At 45.3% G+C, this 11,624-nt stretch overlaps 1 protein-coding gene and 1 non-coding gene across 5 annotated transcripts in view; one reads left to right on the top strand and one right to left on the bottom strand.

Annotated features, from left to right (window-relative positions):
• Nucleotides 1–11,624, top strand: part of ITGAE (integrin subunit alpha E) — an 84,527-nt gene that overhangs the window by 8,480 nt on the left and 64,423 nt on the right. The gene's annotated exons all lie outside the window — the stretch shown is intronic.
• Nucleotides 2,014–2,072, bottom strand: LOC114005916 (small nucleolar RNA SNORD101). Its single transcript, XR_003547709.1, has one exon. It is a non-coding gene; the product is annotated as a small nucleolar RNA SNORD101 (small nucleolar RNA).

The raw sequence follows: 11,624 nt of genomic DNA, 5'->3' as shown, positions 1-11,624 counted from the left end.
GAGAAAGCAAGCCACCAGGTCCGGGACTCAAACCATGGTCAGCCATGTGGGAGTCCAGCACCCTTAACCACCACACCACCTGCTGGCCCCAAAAGGTTGATTTTAATAACAAAATTTTAGAGACCTGCAGGTGGCATGGTAGTCGGAGTGCTGGACTCCCACATGACTGACCACGGTTTGAATCTCAAACCTGGTGGCTTGCTTTTGCACACTCTCTCTGTCTCCCTCTGGTAAGCACGTGTGCCCTATAGAAAATTCAAAAAATTAAAATTTAATAATAAAGAAAATTAAATAAATAATCCTGAAAATATGACATTACATTTAGGAAATATATATATAAATATTTTATTTAAAAATATATAAATAAAACCCCAGATTTTGGGTCCAACAAGTGGTGGAATGATTACATCACTGGACTCCACATAATTGACTATGGTTCAAGTCCCAGACCCAGCAGCTTAAAACTCATGCTGTGTGTGTGTGTGTGTGCCCAGAATCCCAAGGGGAGAATGGAGTAGAAGGGACTGTGGTGTGGCCGCCCCCTGGGGGGGGGGGGGTGACTTCTTGCTTTCTGTCTCTCTGTGTCTCTGTCTCTCTCTGTTGCTATAGCCAATGCACATGCCCTATAACAAAAATCTCTCCAAAACAACGTTAAGCATGTAGAAAGGGAAACCAGATGCCGATACTAACCCAGTATGTCCCTTCCCCAGAGAGCACAATTATCAAGATCTTACCACACTTCCTGCATTTCTCTCTCCTCCCTTTGTTCTTACTTCTTTTTTCCTTTTTATTTATTTTTTTTTTGTCAGATCACGAATGTATTATTATTATGTTTTGGTTTGTCTACAGAGTGCTTGTGCTCACTAGAAAGAGACAGAGAGAGAGAGGGAAACTGAGAAAGCAGCCCCAAAGGGTGATGGCCATGCCGCAGTCCCTTCCCCTCATTCTCCTTACGAGACTTTGGGTATGCATGCACACGTGCGTTTTTCAAGCCGCTGGGTCCAGGACTCAAACTGCACAGTCGGCCATGTAAGACCAAGCCACCTTCACTCCCACATCATTGGTAGCCTATGAGTCCATTTTTATGTACTCACTTTTTATTACTTTAAACCCTTGAGGCTTACAGCATTACCCGGATTCTGTGTCCAGTGGCCTTAGCAGGAGGGTTCTTTCGGAATTTGTCTCGAACCATGCCATCGTTTCCACAGGCACGGGTCACCTTTCCCCAGGTCGCTCCGGTTTTGTTTGGTTTGCCACCAGGTTTTGCTCTGGACACATAGGCACACCTCTTACCCAAGTAGAATTCTGCTTCATCTCATGCATAAACCCCTTCTGTTTCAGGAAGAGCTGTGTGCTCCCTTTGGTTCCTGAGACCCGCTTCTAGTTGGCAAAAATGGCCTTGGACCACAGCCTTTTAGATAAAGTCGCCTTCTAGAAGTTCTGTTCCCAGCAGGCCTCTGCAGGCTCCAAGGTGGCAGAAAGAGAAAATCCTTCCTTTTTTTTTTTTTTTTTTTCCTTTTTTAAAAAAATGTATTTTTTAAAAAAAATGTATTTATTTAATTTTATTTATTATTATTATTTTAAGAATTAGTTTATTTCACTTTATTTATTTATTTTTAATTTGACCAGAGAGGGACAGAGAGAGAGAAGGAGAGAGAAAGCAAGCTGCCAGTGCGGGACTCAAACTGTGGTCGGCCGTGTGGGAGTCCAGGGCCCTTAACCACCACGCCACCTGCCGGCCCCATTGTTTCGTAATTTGAAGAGAGAAGAGGGAAAGTGAGAAAGCAAGCCGCCAGGTCCAGGACTTGAACAATGGTCGGCCATGTGGGAACCCGGCACTTTAATCACCACACCACTTGCTAGCCTCAAGCCTTTTATTTTCTTTGCTAAAGTCTTTTAAAGGTTTGCTACTCAGAGTGTGGTGTGAAGATGGCATCATTTAAGAACTAGACTAGAATCTCAGCCCACTCTCTAATGCACCTGCTGAATTAGAATCTGCATTTTTTATTTCTTTTTTGTTTACTCATAGAAGGAGTGAAGGGGTATCCGACAATTTAAGTCATCATTCAAAAGAATTCTGCATTTTAACGAGGCCCTTGGATGACTCACTTTCACGTTCATGTTTAAGATGCATTATTACTACTATTCTTTTTGACAGGGTTTTGTTGTGATTTCTCTTGCTTCAGCATCCTAAATAGTTGGCATTATAGGTGCATGCCCCCCCCCGCCCCCGCTGAACCCAAAAACATTGAAGCAAATCCCAAACATCCTGTCATTTGGCTGCAAAATATGTCAATATGTATTTCTAAAGAACTTGCATATTGGGACCAGCAGGTGGCATGGTGGTTGAGGGCGCTGGATTCCCACATGGCTGACTGCAGTTCGAGTCCTGAACCTGGTGACTTGCTTTCTCACTTTCCCTTACTCTGTCTCTTCAAAAAAAAAAAAAAAAAAAAAAAAAAGGTAAAAAAAAAATAATTGGTTTTTTTTTTTTGTTTGTTTGTTTGTTTTAAAAAAAAAAAGAGCGTGCATATTTTCTTACATGGCCACCATGTTCTTTTTTATTTATGTTTTTTGGGGAAGAGTTTTTGCCCAGTGTGAGTTTAACCCACCAGGTCTGGTACTCAAACCACAGTTGACTACATGGGAGTCCAGCGACATAGCCATTACGCCATCTGTTGGTCCCTGGGTTCAGGACTGTAACCCGGACATTAACACCTCAGAAATCCTCCCCACCCTGTCTTCCCCTCCAATGACCTGACTCCCAGGGTACCCACCTCTTGACCTGTAATATCATAGATGATTGTGCTTGTCTTAAACTGTGTAAATGGGATTATGCGGCTTGTTGTTTGGCCCTGGTGTCTTTTACTCGACGTGATGTTTATTAGGTCCATCCACCTTGTAGATTATTTTCATTGCTGTGGAGTCATTGTGTGATTTATCACTTCTATTGCTGACGGATATTTGGGTTGTTCCACTTTGGGGTTATTATGAATAATGAGGCTGTTAATATTCTCATACATGTCATTTTGTGGCCATATGAGCACATTTCTGTTGAGTATATGTCTGAGAGTGGAGTTTCTGGGTCGTCTGTACAGCTTTAGTTGATACCGCCAAATAGTTTTTGAGGCGGTTGGACTTGCACCGGCAGGGTTCGAGAGTCCCAGTTGAAACATCGCATCGTCACATTCCTTGTTGTCTGTCTTTTTCATTTAAACCATTCTGGTGGTTCTATTGTGCTGTCAAGTGGTGGAGTTTTTTGGTTTGTTTCCTTTTTAAAAAATAATTATTCATTTTCATCTGTTATTTGTTATTTTATTTTTCTTAACCACCATACCACCTGTTGGCCCCATGTGTCTGTTTCTGCACAGGGAGACAGAGAAAGAAAGTGAGAAATCACCCTCAAGGAGGGGATGATTTTCAAGTCACAGCTCCCTTCCCTTCCAGTCTCCTCTTGAGATTTTGGGCATGCCCCTGGGGTAGGGGGTGCTTTCTCACTTTCTTTATCTCTCTCTCTCTGTCTTCTTCTGGTGAGTATACGTATCCTCTAGCAAATTAAAAAAAATTTTTTTAAATTAAAATAAAGGAATGATGTTTGCTGAAGGGGTGTGTGTGTGTATGTATTCTTTTTCTTTCTTTTTTTTTTTTTGGAGAGGTTTTTGCTATAAGGGACATGTGCTCATCAGAGAGACAGAAAGCAAGAAATCACTCCCTGGAGGGGATGGCCATGCCGCAATCCCTTCTCCTCCATTCTCCTCTCAGGATCTTGGGCACGCACGCACACGCACCCAGCGTGAGCTTAAGCCACTGGGTCCGGGACTCGAACCACGGTTGAACACATGGGAGTCCAGTGACATAGCCATTATACTAATCACTGATCCCTTGGTGTCTATTCTGTTTTAAAAATGCCAGAGGGTATGTGCATGAGAAAGAGAGAAAAAAATATTTTCTTCTCTTCCTTACACAAAAGATAGCATAGTCAGGACCAGCAGTTGGTGTAATGGCTGGGGTGGGGGGCTGCGTTTAATTGGTGTAATGGCTGGGTTGCTGGACTCCCATGTGTTCAACTGTGGTTCGAGTACTAGACCCGGTGGCTTAAGCTCACGCCAGGCGCGTGTGAGTGCGTGCCCAAGATCCTGAGAGGAGAATGGAAGAGAAGGGATTGCGGCATGGCCATCTACCTGGGGGATGATTTCTCACTTTCTGTCTCTCTGAAAATAGTTCTTCAATTTAAATAGAAGAATTTGTGGTGCCTTCCATTCAACCCAAAATACCCAAACAATTTTTACTGATAGGAAAATGTATTAATTTGACAATAAAGCAATTTTATATAAATAAAAACAATAATTTGAATTAAAAATACAGTTTGAATGTACAATTTATGTAACAAGTTTACTATCCTCCTTAAAGGAGGAAGGCAAGCCCTGACTGGGTGGTGGAGGGTGGGTGTGAGGGAGTAATTACTGAGCAGCTACATTTTTCTTTCTACACTGTTTTTCAACTTTTGGGGGACTTATAGCTATCTTCAGTCAAACGAATGTTATTGTTTTTCCTAATTACTAGAAGGTGCATGTGCTCTCCAGAAAGAGACAGAGGGAGAAAGCAGCCCCCCAGTGGGGCGTGGTCATGCCATAATCCCTTCTCCATTTCTCCATCCTGTCGGATTTTGAAGCGCTCACACACATACACCCCCGGCGTGTTTCTCAGGCTGCCAGGGTCAGGATTCAACCCACAGTTGGGCGTGTGGGACCCGGCTCCCTTAACCACTAGGCTAAGGGGCCCTCAGCCTTGAAAAATTAAATCATGCCATAGAAAAATATCTTGAGGGCTGAATAAGTGCTAGACCTGAAAGTACTTCAAAACACATGGAGGTGCCAGCAAGTGGCATGGTGGTTAAAGTGCTAGACTCCCACATGAAGGGACTGCAGTTTGAATCCCAGACCTGACGGCTTGCTTTCTCACTTTTCCTCTCTCTCTGTCTGTCTCTGGTGAGTGTGTGTTCCCTGTAGCAAATTGGAAAATAATAGTAATAATAATAATAATAATAAATGAAATGAAATAAATCACTCTTTTTGAGAAAATACAGGGAAATAACGTGTGCTGTCAAGAGAATACAAAATCATAAAGACGCTTTTTCTTTAGCTTTCTCAACCGATGTATGCGTGAGAAACACAGCATTTGGGGTTTCTGCAAACATGACAAGCATTCAGATTTGTTCCACATGATATCGTTGGGCTGGAAACCGTTAGGTTCAGTAAAGTGTTGTGTCTTTGTGAAAGTGTGATGTCAGAACATCGGTGTTTACTTAGTGTATTCAGAGCTGAGAAAGTCACTGTGCCACGAAAAGGACGCGTTACACCAAACTGTGGCGTAACATTTCAAGAGCTGTGACGAGAAAAGCCATTAATCCAGTGGTATTAGAACAGCGAAGTCTAGACCGAGCGTGACCTTGCCTTTTCCCCCTGTAAATCATTAGACCTTTTTGGGGACATTAAAAACAATTATTTTACTTGTCTATTAACCACATATTCATAAAATGCTGATATGTCATACATTAGACTTTTAAGCAGTGATGAGGCGCCGTCAGATCACGTTTTAAAAAAATCGTTCTCAGGGCCAGCAGTTGGTGTAATGGCTATGTCGCTGGACTCCCATGTAGCTGACCACAGTTCGAGTCCCCAGTGGCTTAAACTCACGCTGGCTGCGTGTGTGTGCGTTCCCAAGATCCCAGGAGGAGAAGGGATTGCGACGTGGCCAATCCTGTGTGGTGATTTCTGGCTGTCTCTCTGTTTCCCTGTCTCTCTCTGTCTTTCTGGTGAGTGCATGTGCCCTATATCAAAAACCTCTCCAAAAACTTAAAAAAAAAAAATGAAAATCATGCATGCCCAAAATCCCAGGAGGAGAGTGGAGAAGGGATTGTAGCGTGGCCATCCACCCCTGGGGAGTGATTTCTCAATTTCCCTCTCTGCCTCTCTTTGTTTCTCTTTGGTGAGCACACGTGCCCTATGGCAAAAACCTTAAACAAACAAACAAAAAGCTTTGTCAAGCCAGACAGTGGTGTAGCAGTGGATTGCAATGCCTTGTGAAGTAGACCCGCATGGCAAGGTTGCAGACTCCCACCCAGAGACCTGGAGTCCAGCAGGCATGTGTGTCCATGATTAGGCCCAGCCGACACCCGGGGTGATCATGTTGCCAACACCCTGTCAGGCGTGCTGTATCCCTGCCTCTCTCTCTCTTCCTCTGTCTCTCTCACTCACGGAATAAACAAATAAATTAAAAAAAAAAACTTTCTGGCATCTGATGTGGAGAGAATGTGTCCAGAGGGACAAATCCTGAAAGAGAAGAGCCAGAGACTAATGTCTCCAAGCAGGAGATGATGAGGTCAATGGGCAGAAAAGGATTTCAAAGAAAACGAGTGGATTTTAAAAAGTAATCTCTTGGGGTGAGCCCCATAGCACAGGGGCTAAGCACTGTGTACAGGTAGCCAGATCCCGCATGGCCCAAATCCTAGCCCCAGCAGCTTGGAAGACATGCCGGGCACATTTGCATGCCTGCTTCAAAGCTTGGCAGGAGATACGGAGGAAGAGGACGGTGGCCTGCCCGCGTCCCAGGGAGGGGCGCTTTCTCTGCTTCTCTTCCCCTCCCTCTCTGCTGAGGATACACACCCTCTGACAACAAAACAGGTTAAAAATGAAAAATAATCTCTGAGTGGGGACGCATGATGAGATTATGTAAAAATACAGATGTTGGAAAATATCATATACCAGTCAAATAATGGACAGATGGGGCCAGCAGGTGGCGTGGTGGTTAAGGCGCTGGACACTCCCACATGGCCAACCACGTTTCGAGTCCCAGGCTGGTGGCTTGCTTTCTCACTTTCCCTCTTTCTCACTCTGTGCCTCTGTCTGGTCAAATTTAAAATGAAGGAATGAATAAATATAATAAATAAACATTTTTTTTAAAAAATGGACATATAAGTGAAAAATAGGGAAAAAGTTATACATTAAAAAAAATAGGGAACCAGCAGTTAACGTAATGGCTATGTTGCTGGACTCCCATGTAGTCGACCACAGTTCGCGTCCCGGACCCGGTGGCTTAAAACTCATGCCGGGTGCGTGTGCGTGCATGCCCAAGATCCCGAGAGGAAAATGGAGGAGAAGAGATTGCGGCGTGACCATCCCCCATGGGGAGTGATTTCTCGCTTTCTGTCTCTCTCTGTCTGTCTGGAGAGCGCACGCACCCTATAGCGAAAACCTCTCAAAAAAAAAAAAAAAAAAAAAAGAAAGAAAACAGAAAAGAAGAAAAAAATACATGTTCATAAATAATGGATAATATAGGGACCAGCCGTTAGCATAATGGCTGTCGCTGGACTCCCATGTAGTTGACCGCGGTTTGAATCATGGACCTGGTGGCTTAAACTCACGCCGGGCGCGTGTGCGTGCGTGCCCAAGATCCCGAGAGGAGAATGGAGGAGAAAGGATTGCGGCGTGGCCATCCCCCCGGGGGGGGGATTTCTCGCTTTCTGTCTCTCTGTCTCTCTCTGTCTGTCTGGAGAGCGCACGCACCCTATAGCGAAAACCTCTCAAAAAAAAAAAAAAAAGGATAATGTACATCAATAGGCAGTAAGCAAATCTACTGACCTCATACTTAGAAAATAGTTTTAGAACAAGACGATGGGATGGCCCTTATTTATTTATTTATTTATTTTTGCTATAGGGCACATACAGGGTGCATGCACTCACCAGCACTAGAGAGAGAGAGTCAGGGACTGGGGGACGTGAGAAATCACCTCCTTGCAAGGATGACCACACCACAATCCTTTCTCCTCCATTCTCCTCTTGGGATCTTGGGCACGCATGCACACACACGGTGTGATTTTCAATCTGCTCGATCCAGGACTCGAACCATGAAGTCAGTTACCCTCCACTCCATATACAGACCCTGATGAGATAGTCTTTTTTTTTTTTTTTTAGGGATTTTTGCCTTAGGGCATGTATGCTCACCAGAGAGAGAAAGAGACAGAGACAGTGAGAGCGGAAGTGAGAAGTCACCCTTCATGCCATAATCTATTCTCCATCTTCCTCCCAGGATATGGGGATGCACGCATATGTACCCAGCGTGAGTTTCAAGCCACTGGGTATGGCACTTGAACCATGGCCAGCCATGTGGGAATCCAACAACATAATTGCTATGCCACCTGCTGGTTCCTTTTTAAAATTATTTCATTTAATTTTATTCATTATTATTATTATTATTATTTTGGAGAAGTTTTTTTGCTATAGGGCGTGTGCACTCACCAGAAAGACAGAGAGACAGAAAGCAAGAAATCACCCCCCGGGGGGGTGGCCATGCCCCAATCCCTTCTCCTCCATTCTCCTCTTGGGATCTTGGGCACGCACGCACACGCGCCTGGTGTGAGGTTAAGTCACTGAGTCCAGGACTCGAACCATGGTCAACTACATGGGAGTCCAGCAACATAGCCATTATGCCATCTACTGGTCCGAATCATTATTATTTTTTAATTTGACCAAAGAGACAGAGAGAGCAGGAAAGTGAGAAAGCAGGACTCGAACTACAGTTGGCCATGTGGAAGTTCAGCGCCTTTACCACCATGTCACCTGCTGGCCCCCCCAATGGGACAGTCTTATAAAACAAAGATGAGAAGGTCTGCACACAGTCTTTCCACGCAACAATGTGAAACATGAACCTATGTTTTGTTGTTGAAGTATGAATCAGCACAGCCTCTTAGGGAGGCAATCTGTTAATATCAATTTTCCAAAAAAAAATTTAATGAAAAATTACAGATATACGGGAACCAGCAGTTAGCGTAATGGCTGTGTCGCTGGACTCCCACGTAGTCGACCGCGGTTCGCGTCCTGGACCCGGTGGCTTAGAACTCACGCCGGGCGCTTGTGCGTGCGTGCCCAAGATCCCGGGAGGAGAATGGAGGAGAAGGGATTGCGGCGTGACCATCCCCCTGGGGGGTGATTTCTTGCTTTCTGTCTCTATGTCTCTCTCTGTCTGTCTGGCGAGCGCACGCACCCTACAGTGAAAACCTCTCCAAAAAAAAAAAGATAAAAAAAAAAAATTACAGATATACCAAAAAGAGAAAAGCTGAGCATGGTGGCACACACCTGTGGCCCCAGCTATCTGAGAGTCTGAGATGGGAGGATCTTCAGTTTGAGGCCAGCCTGGACAACATAGTGAAACGCTGTCTCTTAAAAATAAAAGTTGACGGCCACGTTCTACATTTAGGTTTGATGATTGACAACATTTAAAAAATATTTGCTTTATCACACACAGGTATCAATCCAACCAGCCACCTTCTATCTTGATGCATTTCAAAGTAAATTGCAGCTATCTGTATACGTCAACCCTAGACATTTCAGCTGACATGTCAGAGTCTAAAGACTTGGTTTTTTTTTCGGGAACCAGCAGTTAGCGTAATGGCTATGTCGCTGGATTCCTACGTAGTTGACCGCAGTTCGTGTCCCGTGCCCGGTGGCTTAAAACTCACGCCGGGCGCGTGTGCGTGCGTGCCCAAGATCCCAAGAGGAGAATGGAGGAGAAGGGATTGCGGCGTGACCATCCCCCCTGGGGGGGTGATTTCTCGTTTTCTGTCTCTCTGTCTCTCTCTGTCTGTCTGGCGAACGCACGCGCCCTACAGTGAAAATCTCTCCAAAAAAAAAAAAAAAACCTTGTTTTTTTTTTAAGATAAAATTACAGATGATGAATTTTTTTTTTTTTGAGAGGTTTTTGCTATAGGGCGTGTGTGCTCGCCAGACAGAGAGAGACAGAGAGACAGAAAGCTAGAAATCACCTCCCAGGGGGGATGGCCACGCCACAATCCCTTCTCCTCCATTCTCCTCTCGGGATCTTGGGCACGCATGCACACGCGCCCGGCGTGAGTTTTAAGCCACCGGGTCCGGGACACGAACTGTGGTCGACTACGTGGGAGTCCAGTGACATAGCCATTACGCTAACTGCTGGTCCCCCAGTCAGTATGTTTTGACTAATGCACACACCATTGCAATGCAAACTTCTATCAAGATACTCAATATTTCGAGCACCTTGGAAAGTTCCTTTCTGTCCATTCCCAGTTATTCTCCATTCCCCTAGCTGAGTTTTTAAATTTTAGTTTGGTTTTGCTGGGTCTCAAATAGAAATGTAATTATACGGTAGAGACTTCCACGTGAGTTTTCTTCCACTCAGCACAGTGATTTTTGAGATTCGCCCATCTCGTCATATCCGTTACTCGTTCTTTATCTCCTGAGTGGTGCTCAGCTATACGAACATACCACTGTTAGACTATCCATTCTCCTGTCGGCCTAACAGGTAAACGGGTGCGAAGTGTATAAAGCAAAAGGAATGGATTTGGGCCAAGGTGGAGAATAATCCTGGATACCACGATATCCAAGTTGCCCTGGATAGATGTTCTGAAAGCTTACAGATTTCAAGATGTTTTTAAAGGCAAAAACCCCAAGGAGAAGGGTAGTTCTATCGCCCTCTTGGGATCAGTACCGAGGGTGACTTGACATCAGCCCACAATGGCGGCGTGACTGTGGGCATTGGTTATCAGTTAGACGAGCAGCTCTGGGGCAGAAGCCCTCGCAGAGGCAGTCCTCGTGTCAGGCTGCAGTGGTCTCTGTGCAAGGCTGTGGTTGCGGCAGAGCCCTGTGACAGCTCTTGTTAGCAGGCATGCTTGTGTGAGAAGTGCACCCCACCCCCACCCCAACCAGCTCGCCCATGGCCTCCCCAGATGAGTTTAGTCAGAGGTTTTTTGTTTTGTTTTTTTGAGAGGTTTTTGCTATAGGGCGTGTGCACTCACCAGAAAGACAGAGAGAGACAGAGAGACAGAAAGTCATCCACTGGGGGGATGGCCACGCCGCAATCCCTTCTCATCCATTCTCCTCTTGGGATCTTGGGCACGTATGCACACACACCCAGCATGAGTTTAAGCCGCCGGGTCTGGGACTCGAACCACAGTCGACTACATGGGAGTCCAGCGACATAGCTATTATGCTAACTGCTGGTCCTAGTTTAGTCAGAGTTTAACACAAGCTAATGCTAATGACTTATCTGGCGTCTGACAGCTTTCACACTCCGGCTGATGCATGCGTGGGTTGTTTCTAGAACCGTTTGGGGCTGTTCCAAAGAGAGTTGATACTAGCCGTTCTTGTACAGGTACTGCCGAGGACCGATGTTCTCCCTTGGCGCCCTTGAGAGAGGTACCTAGGAGGTATGCAGATCCTCTTCCTGGAGTTCAGAGTTTATTTCCACGTCGGCACAGGCACAGTGATGAGCATTTGCGACATGACCCGTACAGACAGTACACAGTATGAGTTGTGAGGCGATAAAAGTGCTTCTTGGGAGAGAGCCAAAGAAGGCTTCCTGGAGGAGGGGGCTTTGGTGCTGGCACATCTTGGTTGAGTAGGAGGATCAGGGGTTCTGGGATGGATGCACCTGAGTCCAATCCTACTCCCATGGAAAAAAAGATCCTGGGGAAGTCTAGCTTTTCTAATTTGTAAAATGGAGATGATGACAGCACAGAGTTTGATGGAATGATGGGATAAAAGGCCCCACCAGAGCCTCCACACTGGGCCTTTTTCATCCGCTGGCTTTCT

The sequence above is a fragment of the Tupaia chinensis genome, unplaced genomic scaffold, assembly GCF_000334495.1.
Source record: "Tupaia chinensis unplaced genomic scaffold, TupChi_1.0 Scaffold144899_1, whole genome shotgun sequence".
NCBI lineage: Eukaryota > Metazoa > Chordata > Mammalia > Scandentia > Tupaiidae > Tupaia > Tupaia belangeri.
The sequence above is the reverse complement of the archived record's forward strand: the minus strand, read 5'-3'. Positions and strand labels throughout refer to the sequence as shown.